Below are 18,702 nucleotides of genomic sequence, written 5' to 3' on the forward strand. Positions count from 1 at the left end.
ATAAATAAATAAAAATGATCAGTCTATAATTTTATTGGTCGGTTTATTTTACCATAGAGATTGAAGAACAACAAAAATATCCAGAAAAAAAAACATTTCAAAAAAGTTATAAATTGATTTGCATTTTAACCACTTCTGGACCGGGAAGGATTTGCCCCGACCCCCCCCCCCCCCCCTGTCCATATTTTGCATTTCGGCACTGCGTTAATTTAACGGACAATTGCGCGGTCGTGCGACGCTGTACCCAAATAAAATTGACGTCCTCTTTTTCCCACAAATAGAGCTTTTTTTTTTTTGGTGGTATTTGATCACCTGTGCGATGTTTATTTTTTTGCGCTATAAACAAAAAAAGAGCGACAATTCTGAAAAAAAAATATATATATATATCTTTTTCACTTTCTGCTATAAAACATTCCAAATTAGGAAAAAATAAATAAAAAAATAAATTAATAAAAAATTGAAAGTTTAAAATTTTAGGCCTGCGTTAATTTAATGGACAATTGCGCGGTCGTGCGACGCTGTACCCAAATAACATTGACATCCTTTTTTTCCCACAAATAGAGATTTTTTTTTTGGTGGTATTTGATCACCTCTGTGATTTGTTTTTTTTTGCGCTATAAACAAAAAAAAAGCAACAATTCTGAAAAAATATATATCTTTTTCACTTTCTGCAATAAAACATTCCAAATTAGAAAAAAAAATTGAAAGATCAAAATTTTAGGCCAATTTGTATTCTGCTTCATATTTTTGTTAAAAAAAAAAAAAAAAAATCCCAATAGGTGTTGATTGATTGGTTTGCGCAAAAGTTATCGCGTCTACAAACTAGGGGGAAGATTTATGTCATTTTTATTTATTTATTTTTTACTATTAATGGCGGCGATCTGCGATTATTAGCGGGACTGCGACATTGCGGTGGACAGATCGGACCCCTGACTGACATTTTTAACACTTTTGGTGGACCAGTGACATTCTAAGGTAAGTATTTCATAATGTGCTAGTATGCGATGCATACTAGCACATTATGCCATTGTCCTGCAGGGTTTTTTTTTTACACAGAGCATACAACTGCTTTAAAAAAAAAAAAAAATATATATATATATATATATATATATATATATATATATATATATATATATATATATATATATATATATATACACACAGTATATATATATATATATATATATATATATATATATTTTTTTTTTTATAATGAAAAGCATATGCATTAAAAATAAAAAATAAAATCCTTGTATGTCCTTAACCACATCTGGACCGGAAGATTTACCCCCTTAATGTTCAGGCCATTTTTATCGATTTGGCACTGCGTTACTTTAACGGACAATTGCGTGGTCGTGCGACGCTGTACCCAAATAAAATTGTTTTCTTTTTTTCCCCACAAACAGAGATTTCTTTTGGTGGTATTTGATCACCTGTGTGATTTTTACTTTTTGAGCTATAAACAAAAAAAAAGAGCGACAATTCTGAAAAGAAAAAAATATTTCTCACATTCTGCTATATAAAATTCCCCAAAAAAAAAAAAAGTTGTTGTGTCTGTGGTTTATTGAGCTGCTGGTGTTTTCTTCACTTAAGATTATTGTTTTCATTTTATTTTAAGCATCTATTTAGGTATTTGAGTTTTTAGCGTGGGATATCAGCACAGTATATGAAGTTATAAATTTATATAACATTTGGGAATTCTAAGTAATTTTCTACTGGTAAGAGAGAAGTGTCAGAATTGGGCTGGGTGGCAAGTGGTTAATTTGACAATCTTGAATATTGAAAAAAAAAAACGAAATTTCTGCCTTCATTGTAAGTTACATAGGCGTGCACAGGGGGTGTGCCAGGTGTGCCTGGGCACACCCTAATCACTAAGTGCAATGCAGAATCCCCCTACTACCTGGGCTTCCCCTTGTGTTGCCCCCACGCTCCCCACAAGGAATGTGTGTTTGAGCCTTTGGGGTGCACACCCGGCTGCACACAGCTATGGTAGGTTCACTGTAACCGCTGACAGTAGTGCAGACCGGAGTGCTCCAACCCTGGGCTACCATGAATGAAATGACCCAGCAAAGTGGAGATAAGCACAGTGAGCTTTTCCAGAATCGGCGCTGATCTTGCAGATGGAGAGAGAAATGAGGACCTCAGCATGGATGTCAGATTCTCCGATGCCTGAATACCGGAGCAGCCAAGACAATGGACATGGAGATGAGGTCAGCATTGGAAGACGGCATTGTGAATGCTGAGGAAGGAGTGAGAGTCAACTAATCCAAAATCGGCACAAACATAGTAATAAGGCCGTGTAGTGCACCATAGATGGGTGCTGAAAGTTTCCTGAAAGTCCTGGGGCACCTCCGAGAACCTAGATTGAAATGTTGAAGCGGTAGATGAGCTTTTTTTTCTTCTCCCCCATTATTGTATTCTCTTTCCTTCTCTTTCTCCCTTTGGACTATTTTCCATTTCCAACCACACTTTACTTCTCTTAGTTATTTGGCTCTTTAGGGCAAGGGTCCCAAGCAAGCCAGGCCTTCCCGTCCAACATCAGTGCCTGACCTCACAAATGCGCTTCTGGAAGAATGGTCAAACATTCCCATAGACACTCCTAAACCTTGTGGACAGCCTTCCCAGAAGAGTTGAAGCTGTTATAGCTGCAAAGGGTGGGCCAACTCAATATTGAACCCTATGGACTAAGACTGGGATGTCATTAAAGTTCATGTGTGTGTAAAGGCCGGCGTCCCAATACTTTTGACAATATATTGTGTATATATATATATATATGCATGTTTGATTTTCTCAGACTTACGTTAAATATTTGTTGAGTGGACACTTCTCAAACAAATGCTGTTGGAAATGTTTGCACAAGCTGTCCTCTAAAACGGTCGTTTGCAAACTGTGGCCCTGGGGCCAGATGAGGGGCTTGCCTTTATCTGACCCTTAAAGCATTATTACTGCCACTGACGCAAACAATGGGGCACTATTCCTCCCACTGACACCAACAATGGGGCACTATTCCTCCCACTGACACCAATGATGGGGCACTATTCCTCCCACTGACACCAACAATGGGGCACTATTCCTCCCACTGACACCAACAATGGGGCACTATTCCTCCCACTGACACCAACAATGGGGCATTATTCCTCCCGCTGACACCAACAATGGGGCACTATTCCTCCCACTGACACCAACAATGGGGCACTATTCCTCCCGCTGACACCAACAATGGGGCACTATTCCTCCCACTGACACCAACAATGGGGCATTATTCCTCCCACTGACACCAACAATGGGGCACTATTCCTCCCACTGACACCAACAATGGGGCACTATTCCTTCCATTGATACCAACAATGGGGCATTATTCCTCCCACTGACACCAATGATGGGGCACTATTCCTCCCACTGACACCAACAATGGGGCACTATTCCTCCCACTGACACCAACAATGGGGCACTATTCCTCCCACTGACACCAATGATGGGGCACTATTCCTTCCACTGACACCAACAATGGGGCACTATTCCTCCCACTGACGCCAATTATTTCTTGCTCTAATACCAAAGATTAGGCATTGTTTACTCCCACTGGGCACAGTCTGGCCCCTTTAGAAAGTTTGGAGACCCCTGGTCTAATACAATGGGATTATGGATGCTGTTGTTGTGTGTTGGGCAAATGTTGACTGGCATTTAGATTCTTTCATTGTTTTTTACAGGAATAATGGGCAACAATGCATCCTGGTATCAAAGGTCAATAATTTGACCTTTTGACATATATGACCTATGACATGTATGATACAACACTGCCATCTAGAGGCTGAGTTGAGAAATCTTCACCAATACAAACTAAGTAGTGAGAAAGGATTCACCCATGTGGGACTGTCTACCCAAACTTTCCAAATAAAAGGTCAGCAAATAAAGCTGACAGGAGGACTCCATAAAATATAAGCTGACAGGCGGTCCACCATAAAACATAAGCTGACAGGTGGACTCCATGAAACATAAGCTGAGAGGTGGACTCCATAAAACATAAGCTGACAGGAGGACTCCATGAAACATAAGCTGACAGGTGGACTCCATAAAACATAAGCTGACAGGTAGACTCCATAAAACATAAGCTGACAGAAGGACTCCATAAAACATAAGCTGACAGAAGGACTCCATTAAACATAAGCTGAAAGGAGGACTCCATAAAACATAAGCTGACAGGTGGACTCCATGAAACATAAGCTGACAGGTGGACTCCATGAAACATAAGCTGAAAGGAGGACTCCATGAAACATAAGCTGAAAGGAGGACTCCATGAAACATAAGCTGAAAGGAGGACTCCATGAAACATAAGCTTGACAGGTGGACTCCATAAAACATAAGCTGACAGGAGGACTCCATAAAACATAAGCTGACAGGAGGATTCCATAAAACATAAGCTAACAGGAGGACTCCATAAAACAAAAGCTGACAGGAGGACTCCATAAAACATAAGCTGACATGAGGACTCCATAAAACATAAGCTGACAGGAGGACTCCATAAAACCTAAGCTGACAGGTGGACTCCATAAAACATAAGCTGACAGGAGGACTCCATAAAACATAGGCTGACAGGTGGACTCCATAAAACAAAAGCTGACAGGAGGACTCCATAAAACATAGGCTGACAGGTGGACTCCATAAAACCTAAGCTGACAGGAGGACTCCATAAAACAAAAGCTGACAGGAGGACTCCATAATGACATAACAACAAGGAAGGTCTGTGCCAGAAGAAACTACACCTGATGATCACACTATCACTCAATTTCCAGCAATCACTAGTAGAGTAGAGCCTGGAGTCCTGGTTGCCTATGGAGATCATGAAGCCACTATATCCTAAGCTAAGTAACTTTTTAGCGTATTCTTATTGTACACAGACCATTATTCATGAGGATAGGTAGTGTGTGCGCCTGCGTGTTGTATATCTTGAATTGTTTTTCTTACAATTGTTTGTACAGAATTTTGTTTAGTAAAGCACATTAATCCACTACCGAGGTTTCTTATGCTTCCTTGCATCCAAAAGGTGGCTGGGGAGGTGATAAACCTTTGGGAAGCTCTGGGAGAGTGTTCATAATAACTAACATAGAAGAAGAGGTTCTATTCATGTTGTCTTCTTCTTACTTTTACTAAATCTACAAATGTGTTTTTATAAAGTCATTGAAGAGAGAGCCGTATTGTAACGCATGTGATGGTCAGGTCATAAGGAACGTTCACATCTTTTTTCATAGAAGTTTCTTCAAGGTAACTATCTTGCATTGGATCCACTTATTTCCTCTGCTATAATGAAAATAAAATGAGTTTCATGTAAGAGAATGTCGTATTTACTGCCCTTGGAAATGTGATTCATCCCAGCATAGGGCGGGAGATCTGCTGAGTGGATGCTTTGAGTTATAACAAACATAAAATCAGACGTTCTATTGACGTTGCCTTTTTTCTACTTTTATTAAATCTACAATTTTTTTTATTGGTGAATTCGGATTCTATTGATAGTTCTGGCAAAATATTACCTGCAGGACATGTGGACTGTATTTTAGTTATGTTAGGACCACATCAGAAGAAGACGCAGAGCCAGCGCCTTCTCCAGCTGGTTGCCGTGAGGATATAAGAATGTGCCAGGGTGATGTAAAGGGGGGCACTGTAATGTAAATTGGGACTGCATTGTAAAGGGGGGGGGGCTGTGATGTAAAGGAGGGCACTGTAATGTAAATGGGAATTGTATTGTAAAGGGGGGTTCTGTGATGTAAAGGGGGGCACTGTAATGTAAATGGGGACTGTATTGTAAAGGGGGGTTCTGTGATGTAAATGGGGCTCTATTGTAAAGGGGGGGGCAGTGATGTAAAGGAGGGCACTGCTGTAATGTATATGTGAACTGTATTGTAAAGGGGGGTCTTTGATGTAAAGGGGGGCACCATAATGTAAATGCGGACTGTATTGTAAAGGGGGGGGGGGGGTTCTGTGATGTAAAGGGGCACTGTAATGTAAATGGGGACTGTATTGTAAAGGGGGGGGGGGGCTGTGATGTAACGGGGCACTGTAATGTAAATGTGAACTGTATTGTAAAGGGGGGTCTTTGATGTAAAGGAGGGCAAGATAATGTAAATGGGGACTGTATTGTAAAGGGGGGGGGGCTGTGATGTAAATGGGGACTGTATTGTAAAGGGGGGGGGGACTGTTATGTAAATGGTGCTCTATTGTAAAGGGGGGGGGGCTGTGATGTAAAGGAGGGCACTGTAATGTAAATGGAATTGTATTGTAAAGGGGGGTTCTGTGATGTAAAGGGGGGCACTGTAATGTAAATGGAAATTGTATTGTAAAGGGGGGTTCTGTGATGTAAAGGGGGGCACTGTAATGTAAATGGAAATTGTATTGTAAAGGGGGGTTCTGTTATGTAAATGGTGCTCTATTGTAAAGGGGGGGGGGCTGTGATGTAAAGGAGGGCACTGCTGTAATGTAAATGTGAACTGTATTGTAAAGGGGGGGGTCTTTGATGTAAAGGGGGGCACCATAATGTAAATGCGGACTGTATTGTAGAGGGGGTTCTGTGATGTAAAGGGGGGCACTGTAATGTAAATGGAGACTGTATTGTAAAGGGGGGGGGGGCTGTGATGTAAAGGGGCACTGTAATGTAAATGGGGACTGTATTGTAAAGGGGGGTCTTTGATGTAAAGGGGGGCACCATAATGTAAATGGGGACTGTATTGTAAAGGGGGGTTCTGTGATGTAAAGGGGGGCACTGTAATGTAAATGGGGACTGTATTGTAAAGGGGGGGGGGCTGTGATGTAAAGGGGCACTGTAATGTAAATGGGGACTGTATTGTAAAGGGGGGTCCTTGATGTAAAGGGGGGCACCATAATGTAAATGGGGACTGTATTGTAAAGGGGGGTTCTGTGATGTAAAGGGGGGCACTGTAATGTAAATGGGAATTGTATTGTAAAGGGGGCTCTGTTATGTTAATGGTGCTCTATTGTAAGGGGGGGGCTGTGATGTAAAGGAGGGCACTGCTGTAATGTAAATGTGAACTGTATTGTAAAGGGGGGTCTTTGATGTAAAGGGGGGCAGTGTAATGTAAATGGAAACTGTATTCTAAAGGGGCTTCTGTGATGTAAAGGGGGGCACTGTCATGTAAATGGGAATTGTATTGTAAAGGGGGGGGGGCTGTGATGTAAAGGGGGGCACTGTAATGTAAGGTGGAGAAGTGACGCCTATTGCATTCATAATTCATAAAGTGGTTGTAAAGGCACATGTTTTTTTTTTTTTACCTTCATGCATTCTATAACATTGTATGCATGAAGGTAAAAAATCATCTGTGTGCAGCCCCCCCCCCCAATACTTACCTGAGCCCCCTCTCCATCCAGTGATGTCCACGAGAGCCTTGCCTCTCTGAGGACTAACACTCCTGATTGCCTATTTGCAGCGGGTCCCACTGCTGTCATTCACAGCGAATGAGCCAATCAGGAGGGTGGAGCCAAACTGTGGCTCCCTGTGTGAATGGACACATAGAGCAGCGGCTCGTCTCGGGTGCCACCATAGCAAGTTGCTTGCTATGGAGGGCAACTGGGACGGAGGGAGGGGCCAGGAGAGCCGGCGTGGGACCCGAAAAGAGGAGGATTGGGGCTGCTCTGTGCAAAACCGTTACACAGAGCAGGTGAGTGTAACATGTTTGTTATTTTAACCGGTTGCCAACCGCCGCAAGTACATATACTGCGGCGGGCAGCCCCGGCCAGGGAAAGTGACGTATATATACGTCACTTGCCTGTCACTTACTTGTGAGCCAATAGCGGGCGAGCGGGCGCCCACGGAGGCGTGCGCCCGCCACGGCTCGTTCCCTAGGAAGTCTGTGCGTGTGACCGGCGGACCCAATGTCCACCGGTCACTCGCGATCGTCGGTGCAGAGGGAGAAAGGCAGGCGGCTGATGTAAACAAAGCCACCTGTCATTCTCCCCTGTGTAGGAATGGAGATCATACGGTTCTACTATGTAGGACCATTGATCACTGTTCCTACACCTCAAGCCACAGCCAATCACAGTTAGAATCACGCCCCTAGGGACACACATAGCCCCTCCCTCTCAAAAAAGTTAACCCCTTCACTGCCAGTGTAATTTTACAGTAACAGTGCATATATATAGCACTGATTACTGTAGTAATGTCACTGGTAACCCCAAAAGTGTCAAAAATGTCAGTCAAGGGTCCGATCTGTCTGCCGCAATGTCGCAGTCCCGCTAAAAATCGCAGATCGCCGCCATTACTCGTTAAAAAAAAAAAAACACCAAAAATGACAAAAATCTTTCCCTTAGTTAGTAAACGCAATAACTTTTGCGCAAACCAATCAAAATACGCTTTTTGCGATTTTTTTTTACCAAACATATGTAGCATAAAACAAATTGGCCTAAAATGTTAAAAAATTTTGATTTTTACATTTTTTTTTGGGAATTTCATATAAAAAAAATGTGAAAAATATTGTTATTTTTGCAAAATTGTTGCTCTTTTTTTGTTTATAGCGCAAAAAGTAAAAATCGCACAGGTGATCAAATACCACCAAAAGAAAGCTCTGTTTGTGGGGAAAAAAGGAAGTCAAATTCGTTTAGGTACAGCGTCGCACAACCGCGCAATTGTCCGTTAAAGTCACGCAGTGCCGAATCGCCAAAAAAACCCTGGTCGGAATGGGGGTAAAATCTTCCGGGGCTTAAGTGGTTAATGGGGGAAAAAAATGCTATTTCACGGCTCTACCTTCTCTGCTAACGATGAATGGCAGGATCTGGTTGCCATGAAACTCATCGCTCTTTGTTCTGCTTTACCAGAAAAATCTGTGTCGATTTTACGCCTCTTTTTTTTTTTTTTTTTGCTTTTTATTAAAAAGGCTAATGAAAAAGTATCTAGAAAATGTTGTATAAAACATGATGAAAGACTAAAAGGAGACAGGAAAAACAGATAAATGCACCTCAATTAAGGGAATATGCCAGAAGGCGTTCTGAAGCATTAATGAGGAGCCGTCTCAGCTAAGAGTACATAAACACATTTATTACTTCCATTATAAAACAGATTTAGTGAGAAATGCGGTTGGAGACGAAACGCGGAGAGGGAGAAAAATATAAACGAGAGTCCAAAAAAGGGAGGAGATGTTTGGTTTGTGGCTGCTTATGATCCTGACCACTTTAACAGCTTTATCAATTATATTTAACCACTTCCATACCGGCACTTTCACCCCCTTCCTGCCCAGGCCAATTTTCAGCTTTTGGCGCTGCTGCATTTTAATAAAGGAAAAGGAATTGGCAGCACTCCAGGTTGAGTCAAAATCCAGATTTATTGACTGGACATCCAAATATGACAATCGTGACAAGGTAGACGTGTTTCACACACTGACTGTGTGCTTAATCATTATGGTAATGATTAAGCACACAGTCAGTGTGTGAAACGCGTCTACCTTGTCACGATTGTCATATTTGGATGTCCAGTCAATAAATCTGGATTTTCACTCAACCTGTAGTGCTGCCAATTCCTTTTCCTTTATCAAGGTTTTCCCAGAGGCGAGCCGGGGCATGCACCTGTGTAAGTCATCAGGCAATCACACCACCTTGAGCAGTGAGTCCTTGTCTCTTCAGCTGCTGCATTTTAAATGACAATTGAGCAGTCATGCATCACTGTACCTAAACCAAATTTATGCTATTTTTTCCCACAAATAGAGATTTCTTTTGGTGGTATTTGATCACTGCAAGGTTTTTTCTTTTTTGCTACACAAATAAAAAAATTCAGTAAAGTTTGAAAAAAAAAAAATTTTTTTCATGTTATCAAATTTTGCAAATAGATACGTTTTTCCCTGCACTGATGAGCACTGATGAGGAGGCACTGATGGGGTGGCACTAATATGCAGCACTGATGGGCACCTATAGGCGGCACTGATATGCAGCACTGATGGACACTGATATGCAGCACTGATGGACACTGATATGCAGCAATGATGGACACTGATATGTGGCACTGATAGGTAGCACTAATATGCAGCATTGGTGGGCACTGATGGGCACTGATAGGTGGAACTGATGGGCACTGATAGGCGGCACTGATGGGCACCTATAGGTGGCACTGATTTGCAACACTGATGGGCACTGATAGGCGGCACTGATATGCAGCACTGATGGGCACTGATATGTGGCACTGATATGTGGCACTGATATGCAGCATTGGTGGGCACAGATAGGTGGCACTGATGGGCACCGATAGGTGGCACTGATGGGCACTGATAGGCGACACCAATGGACACTGGTAGGCGACACTGATGGGCACTGATAGGTGGCACTGATGGGCACTGATAGGCGGCACTGATGGGCAATAATGGGCACTAGTAGGCTGAACTAATAGATGGCAATGATGGGCACTGGTGGGTGGCACTGATAGATGGCAATCATGGGCATCTCTAGTAAGGAGGGCACTGAAAGGGTCCCTAAACCCTGATTGGCCTCCCTGGTGGCCATGGGTGGGCATCCCTGGTGGTCCTGGGTGGGCATCCCTGGTGGCTATGAGTGGGTGATCCCTGGTAGCTCTAGTGGCACCCCCCAAGGGTCTGCCCTGGTAATCAATGCTCTGATTACCAGCACAGACCCCCCCCCCCTGTCAGGAGAGCTGCCGATCGGCTCTCCTCTACTCAGGCCTGTCAGGCACCAACTGAGGAAAGCCGACCAACGGCACTTCCTATATACTATGTGACCAGCTGTGATTGGACACAGCTGATCACATGGTAAAGAGCCTATGTCATTAGGCTCTTTACTGGGTTCGGAGATGTGGTGAGTCAGAGTGCCACACCGCACCACCGATCGCAACTCTGTGCACCCACTTGGGGCACGCAGAGTGGTCTTTCCTGCTGGGCATCATATGACGGCCAGTCAGGATAGAGAAACCACTTCCCAGCCGTCATTTTGCTGTATGGCGGGTGGGAAGTGGTTAAAAGAAAATGTCTTAAAATGCCTTATTTTCCATAATCCTTGCTATGTATATGTCAGATCTTTACTTTCTTCATGATACGATTTCCTGATAAGATCTCAGGGGCCGGCAGGTCGGGTTTTAGACACCAACAAAAGTGTAATGAAAAAACAGCAACCAATACAGATGCATCTAATCAAATTAGAATATCAACAAAAAGTAAATTTTTTTCAGTAATTCAATTAAAAAAGGTAAACTCCTATATTTTATATAGATGTGTTACACAGAGTAGTGATATATTTCAAGCACTTCTTTCTTTTAATTTTGAGGCTTACAGCGAGTGACACCCCAAAATTCAGTATCTCAGAAAATTAGACTACTACATAAGACCAATAAAAAATAAAAAGGATTTTTAATACAGAAATGTTGTCTTAGTGAAAAGTCTGTCCATGTACAGTATAGGATGAGAAGTCTGTCCATGTACAGTATAGGATGAGAAGTCTGTCCATGTACAGTATAGGGTGAAAAGTCTGTCCATGTACAGTATAGGATGAGAAGTCTGTCCATGTACAGTATAGGAGGAGAAGTCTGTCCATGTACAGTATAGGGTGAAAAGTCTGTCCATGTACAGTATAGGATGAGAAGTCTGTCCATGTACAGTATAGGAGGAGAAGTCTGTCCATGTACAGTATAGGGTGAGAAGTCTGTCCATGTACAGTATAGGAGGAGAAGTCTGTCCATGTACAGTATAGGAGGAGAAGTCTGTCCATGTACAGTATATGGGGAGAAGTCTGTCCATGTACAGTATAGGAGGAGAAGTCTGTCCATGTACAGTATAGGAGGAGAAGTCTGTCCATGTACAGTATAGGATGAGAAGTCTGTCCATGTACAGTATAGGAGGAGAAGTCTGTCCATGTACAGTATAGGATGAGAAGTCTGTCCATGTACAGTATAGGAGGAGAAGTCTGTCCATGTACAGTATAGGATGAGAAGTCTGTCCATGTACAGTATAGGGGGAGAAGTCTGTCCATGTACAGTATAGGATGCACTCAGTACTTGGTTGGGGCTCCTTTTGCATGAATTACTGCATCAATGCGGCGTGGCATGGAGGCGATCAGCCTGTGGCACTGCTGAGGTGTTATGGAAGCCCAGGTTGCTTTGATAGCGGCCTTCAGCTCCTCTGCATTGTTGGGTCTGGTGTCTCTCATCTTCCTCTTGACAATCCCCCACAGATTCTCTATGGGGTTTAGGTTAGGCAAGTTTGCTGGCCAATCAAGCACAGTAATACCACGTGTAACAGAACTGTGACTCACACTGTGTGTGTGGGCTTCCGTCAGAATACGGCTTCCTCCAGTCTTGAACATAGATATCAGATATTCTAACCCCCCCCCCCCCATACACAGCTAGCCGACAACTTAGCTTGTAAACCTTCTGCTTTATTGAACACAGAATATATACAGCATGGACATCCCCCCTCTCCTGATCAGATTACCCCACCAGGTCAGGTGCCTGATTACATTATCATATGCAGATGAAATTGTATACAGAAATATAATTAACCTGAGCTAATTATCTAGCCATCTGGACAGAAACAACATGTGAGTTCATTAACAATTAACAATGGGACAGACAGGCTTAACAGAATCCACATCACACCTCAATACACAGACAATAGGAAGAGACCACCAGTAACAGACTGTCCGTCTCTGACATTGAAGAACATGGAACAGAGGCTAATGTGATTAGCTCTTTCAATGCACATGTTCAGAATCAAACAGGCCAGGAATAGTCTTCATATATTTCTTGAGATATATGGTTGAAAATATTACTTTCCCATTTGAAGTAATCCAAACCATATTCTCAGTGTCCATTAAGTACCTGTCCACCCTGTGTCCCTAATAGACACAGGGTGACTTACACATAAGAGGGGCCTAGGGGGCTGAGAGAGGGATTTCCCAACCTCATTTCCATAGACCCCCCCCCCCCGAACCAAAGTGACTTCCGTCACACCATGATCATGTGACCAGGTATTGGTAGTTTTGGCTGTGTGGGTGGTGCCAAGTCCTGCTGGAGAATGAAATCAGCATCTCCATAAAGCTGGTCAGCAGAGGAAAGCATGGAGGCTCTATCATTTCCAGCTAGAGGGATGCGCTGACTTTGGACGTAGGAAAACACAGTGGACCAACACCAGCAGATGACAGGGGAAAGGGAAGGGTAAAGATCCAGGGATGGTTAAAGAAAAGGGGAAGGAGAAGAAAGGGAAACAAAATGGGAAGGGAAAGGGAAGGGGAAAAGAAAAGGGAAGGGAAAACAAAATGGGAAGGGGAAAAGGGAAGGGGAAAGATCCAGGGATGGTTAAAGAAAAGGGGAAGGAGAAGAAAGGGAAACAAAATGGGAAGGGAAAGGGAAGGGGAAAGGAAAATTGGAAGTGGAAGGAAAGGGGAAAGGAAAAGGGAAAGTGGAAGGGAAGGGGAAAGGAAAAGGGGAAGGAAAAAAGAGAAGGGAAAGAGTAAAAAAAGGGAGGGGGAAAAGGGGAAGTGAATGGGAAAGGGAAGGGGAAGAAAAAGGGGAAGGAAAAGGGAAGTGGAAGGGAAGGGGATGGGAAAGGGGAAAGGAAAAGTGGAAAGAAAAGGGAAAGTGGAAGGGAAGGGGAAAGGAAAGGGGAAGGGAAAAGGAGAAGGGGAAAGAAAAGGGAAAGTGGAAGGGAAGGGGAAAGGAAAGGGGAAGGGAAAAGGAGAAGGGGAAAGAAAAGGGAAAGTGGAAGGGAAGGGGAAAGGAAAGGGGAAGGGAAAAGGAGAAGGGAAAGAGTAAAAAAAAGGGAGGGGGAAAAGGGGAAGTGAATGGGAAAGGGAAGGGGAAGGAAAAGGGAAAATGGAAGTGAAGGGGATGGGAAAGGGGAAAGTAAAATGGGGAAAGAAAAGGGAAAGTGGAAGGGAAGGGGAAAGGAAAGGGGAATGGAAAAGGAGAAGGGAAAGAGTAAAAAAAGGAAGGGGGAAAAGGGGAAGTGAATGGGGAAGTGAATGGGAAAGGGAAAGGGAAGGGAAAGGGAAAGTGGAAGGGAAGGGGAAAGGAAAGGGGAAGGGAAAAGGAGAAGGGAAAGAGTAAAAAAAGGGAGGGGGAAAAGGGGAAGTGAATGGGAAAGGGAAATGGGAAGGAAAAGAAAAGGAGAAGGGAAATGGGAAGGGGAAGGAAAAGGGGAAGTAAAAGGGGAAGGAAAAGGGAAAGTGGAAGGCAAGGGGAAGAGGGAGGGAATTGGTAAGGGGAAGGAAACGGATATGGGAAAGGAAACATAAGACGATATTTTGTTGCCCTTTACATTACACTGTGCAATTGCCTCTGAGACATAAACTACAGCCCCAGTGATGAACCTCACATGACATCTGAGAGGCCAAATATTGTTCACAGTAAATAAACGTCCGTCATGGATTGGCTCCTGTGTTTGCTGAGCCGGTCATGTAAACGCACTTTGGATAAATCAGAGAAGATCTAACTAAAGATGGAGCTTTACAACCCAGAGCTGCTCAGCTGTAGATATTTTACGGTATTAATTGGCATTAATGCACGTCCTGGCAGATTTTCCATTCCCCCAAAACCATTAGCGCAGCATCGAATTTACCACTCTCTGCACGCCGTCCACAAAAATCCGCAAAGCATTAAACAGGAGAAGCAGGACCCTGCAATTTCGGTCCAAAGCATCAGCTTTTATCTTGGAAGTAATTAGCCACTCCAGCAAAATCTTTACGCTGAAAGCTTTCACCAGCAAAGTTCAATACTGAGGACGGAGACAAGAGGAGCATTATCTAAAGAGGCTCACATTCAGACACAGACAAAGCCTATGTATTACCCAAAGGTCCCCGATCATCTGAAGAAGTGTAAGTTAAGTAAATAAGGAAAATCAAAGCACAACTAAATAGCGGCTATAAGCAGGGAAAGTAGCCATTCCCCATTGGTTAATATAATCTAGGCGCTTAATTGAATTCAGTGTATTGGCGTGTTGAGCGGCACGTCTCTCCTCTGATCAGAATGAGTGCCTACATTTGCATTTAGATAAGTAAACAGTAAAATGGTGAAACATTTTTAAAGGTTACTTCCAAGCGTGCGGTCGACTGGAGGAAATGGCACCTTTTCTCTCCTCGGAGTGGCACGCCAAGCGTTTTGGGATAGTCAATAAAATTCAGCAGCTAATTACATTTTCTGTTGACTCCTGTTTTTGAAGGTACGGTAAGATTGGGCTGTTCAGCTCAGGTTGTCTGAAAGTCATCTCCAAGATCTAGAGATGTCCGGGATTGGATGGTGTGCGGGTCAGTAGATGGGAGGGAGGAAGTGGTCGTACAATGACCTCATGGGCAAGCCGCTGAAGCCATTATACTATAGGATTTATCTTATCCCTGCAGCCTGTTTTACCATCAGATTTTAATGCCATCTTCTTTAAAGTCTGGCGAACACCACAGAAGGGGACATGGGAATGAGGGATTTGTGATCCTGTCCAGACAGTTTTGTGAGATATACACCTTTGGCCAGACTGCACAACCAGGAGGGTGTCAGTGGGCACTATCACATTGCTGTTATGTACCCTCCTATGCACCTTAAGGTGCAGAGGGTGGGGGCTCTCAGGTAGGCTGCACTGGGGCTCTGTGATTTCTAATGACAATTATAGTAATAGGAAGAAAAACACACGTAGATGACTCACCTGGAGTCACCCACCTGGAATCACCCACCTGGAATCACCCACCTGGAATCACCCACCTGGAATCACCCACCTGGAGTCAACTGAAGTCACCCAGCTGAAGTCACCTTCCTGAAGTCCCCCACTTGGAGTCACCCACCTGAAGTCACCTGCAGTCACCTTCCTGAAGTCACCCGCCTGGGGTCACCCACCTAAAGTCACCCAGGGTTAAGGGAAAAGAAAACGTCATTGACACACACACACCTACACAGGTTGAACTGGATGGACTGTTGTCTTCATTCAAACTCAACTACTATGTAACTATGTAACCCACCTGGAGTCATCCACCTGAAGTCACCTTCCTGAAGTCATCCACCTGGAGTCACCCACCTGAAGTCACCTTCCTGTAGTTACCCACCTGAAGTCCCCCATCTAAAGTCACCCACCTGGAGTCACCTGGAGTCGCCCACCTCGAATCACCCATCTGAAATCATCCACCTGGAGTCACCCACCTTTAGTCACCCACATGCAGTCACCTTTCTGAAGTCACCCACCTGGAGTCAACCACCTGAAGTCACCCAGGGTTATGGGAAATGAATACGTCATTGACACACACACCTACACAGGTTGAACTGGATGGACTGTTGTCTTCATTCAAACTCAACTACTATGTAACAATGTAACCCACCTGGAGTCACCCACCTGAAGTCAGCCACCTGAAGTCACCCACCTGGAGTCACCCACCTGGAGTCACCCAAATTAAGTCACCTTCCTGAACTTACCCACCTGGAGTCACCCACCTGGAGTCACCCACCTGGAGTCACCCAAATTAAGTCACCTTCCTGAAGTTACCCACCTGGAGTCACCCACCCTAAGTCAGCCATCTGAAGTCACCCACCTGAAGTCACCCACCTGGAGTCACTTGGAGTCACCCAAATTAAGTCACCTTCCTGAAGTTACCAACCTGAAGTCACCCACGTAAAGTCACTCACCTGGAGTTACCCACCTAGAGTCATCTGGAGTCGCCAAACTCGAGTGACCCATCTGAAGGCACCTTCTTGAAGTCACCCCCCTGAAGTCACCCACCTAGAGTCACCCACCTGAAGTCACCAACCTGGAGTCACCCACCTGAAGTCACCAACCTGGAGTCACCAACCTGGAGTCACCCACCTGAAGTCACCAACCTGGAGTCACCCACCTGAAGTCACCAACCTGGATTCACCCACCTGAAGTCACCAACCTGGAGTCACCCCCCTGAAGTCACCCACCTAGAGTCACCCACCTGAAGTCACCAACCTGGAGTCCCCCATCTGGACTGGAGTGACCCACCTGGAGTCACCCAGCTGGAGTCAGCCCCCATCACTGGGTGAAGTGGTGATGGGAGGCTCGGAGTGGAGTGGTTGGATGTGTATGCAGAGATGGGTTTGGTGGGAAAAATGTCCTTACAAATGACTCTAAAAGCCCGGCACACCCTGCCCACCATACTTTTTTTTTTTTATTCCCATTTTTTTCCCCCTAGTAAATATCTGCATTGTTGATTCCTTTCCAACCAATGTACTCAAATTAGTTATCTTCTGCGATTAACTCTCGACTTCAAGAAGTCTTTCTCAGGAATAAAACAACAGAAGCCCCAGAGATGGCATTTGTTAATTTGTTCCATTAAAATTCATCTTGTAAGTCTTCAGATCATTGAACTCGGTACACATCCCAGAAAACCGCTGGGATCAGGTTCTAAGTGTCGGACTATTACAGAGCGAAGAAACGCATCGGAGGAAAACATTATTGTTGAGTATTTAGCCCATCAGCAGAAACAAAGAATAATAATCCTCATCAGATGGCAAAAAAAGAAGAGGTAAAGAAAAACTACCATCTACAAATAAAATAAAGATATATTTTAATTTTTATTGCTCTTTGCAGTGTCTGAGTATCATAAATACAATAAAGCGGGCCTCCGCTCACAATTTTCCCAATTCTAACCCTCCCACCTCCCTATTACCCATTTGATTTATTTATTTATTTTGTTTTTGTTTTTTTTTTTGGGGGGGGGGGGATTCCCAGTGCACAGGCAAAGCATTGTACCAATACCGTACGTCACTGTCTGCTTCCAGGTTTAGGGAGCCCCCTGCAGGCCAGTCAAGTTCCTCCACCCCAAACTCTCTCATCCATGTCTTTATGGACCTTGCTTTGTGCACTGGTCCAAATCATTTGGTGGAGGGGGGATTATGGTGTGGGGGTGTTTTTCAGGGGTTGGGCTTGGCCCCTTAGTTCCAGTGAAGGGAACTCTTAAGGATACCAAGACATTTTGGACAATTTAATGCTCCCAACTTTGTGGGAGGAGTTTGGGGATGGCCCCTTCCTGTACCAACATGACTGCACACCACTGCACAAAGTAAGGTCCATAAAGACATGGATGAGCGAGTTTGGGGTGGAGGAACTTGACTGGCCTGCACAGCGTCCTGACCTCAACCCAATAGAACCCCTTTGGGATTGGAGACTGCGAGCCAGGCCTTCTCATCCAACATCAGTGCCTGACCTCACAAATGCACTTCTGGAAGAATGGTGAAACATTCCCATAGACACTCCTAAACCTTGTGGACAGCCTTCCCAGAAGAGTTGAAGCTGTTATAGCTGCAAAGGGCGGAGCCAACTCAATATTGAACCCTACGGACTAAGACTGGGATGCCATTAAAGTTCATGTGTGTGTAAAGGCAGGCGTCCCAATACTTTTGGTAATATAGTGTATCCCTCATCTTCTCTGTTCAATTCAGTTATATGGCGGCGTACCTGTGCGGCAGTTCGCAGGAGAAATACTGGAGGAGCGCGCACGCCCACTCGCCAGCCGGGGAGCCAAAGTGCGGAGTCGGCGGTCACAATCACTCCCCGTTAAGAGAGAACGGCGGTCTGCTGTTGTAAACACAGCAGACCGTTGTTCTCTCAGCAATCAATACAGAGCGCCTCTTATTAAGAGGCGACACGACTTCGGGGGGCGACCTGTGAAGTCGCGTGCACCGCTGTGCACCGCGACTTTGGCGCGACTTGCAGGGACTTCACATAATGAATGTCTATGCAAGTCGCTCCCAGGTCGCCCCAAAGTAGTACA

The 18,702-nt window shown here is 44.3% G+C and overlaps 1 protein-coding gene and 1 long non-coding RNA gene across 8 annotated transcripts in view; one reads left to right on the plus strand and one right to left on the minus strand.

Annotated features, from left to right (window-relative positions):
* AJAP1 (adherens junctions associated protein 1) overlaps nucleotides 1-18,702 on the minus strand; it is a 433,213-nt gene that overhangs the window by 323,653 nt on the left and 90,858 nt on the right. The gene's annotated exons all lie outside the window — the stretch shown is intronic.
* LOC309568608 lies at nucleotides 11,347-12,220 on the plus strand. 4 transcript variants are annotated; one of them, XR_014226041.1, is made up of 6 exons: nucleotides 11,365-11,406; nucleotides 11,486-11,522; nucleotides 11,573-11,609; nucleotides 11,660-11,754; nucleotides 11,805-11,841; nucleotides 11,921-11,958. It is a non-coding gene; the product is annotated as an uncharacterized lncRNA (long non-coding RNA). The 4 variants fall into 4 exon arrangements; XR_014226043.1 differs by having other exon boundaries at nucleotides 11,401-11,435; XR_014226040.1 differs by lacking the exon at nucleotides 11,573-11,609 and having other exon boundaries at nucleotides 11,347-11,406; nucleotides 11,631-11,667; nucleotides 11,921-12,220.

The sequence above is a fragment of the Pelophylax lessonae genome (genome assembly GCF_965119305.1).
Source record: "Pelophylax lessonae genome assembly, chromosome: 12".
NCBI lineage: Eukaryota > Metazoa > Chordata > Amphibia > Anura > Ranidae > Pelophylax > Pelophylax lessonae.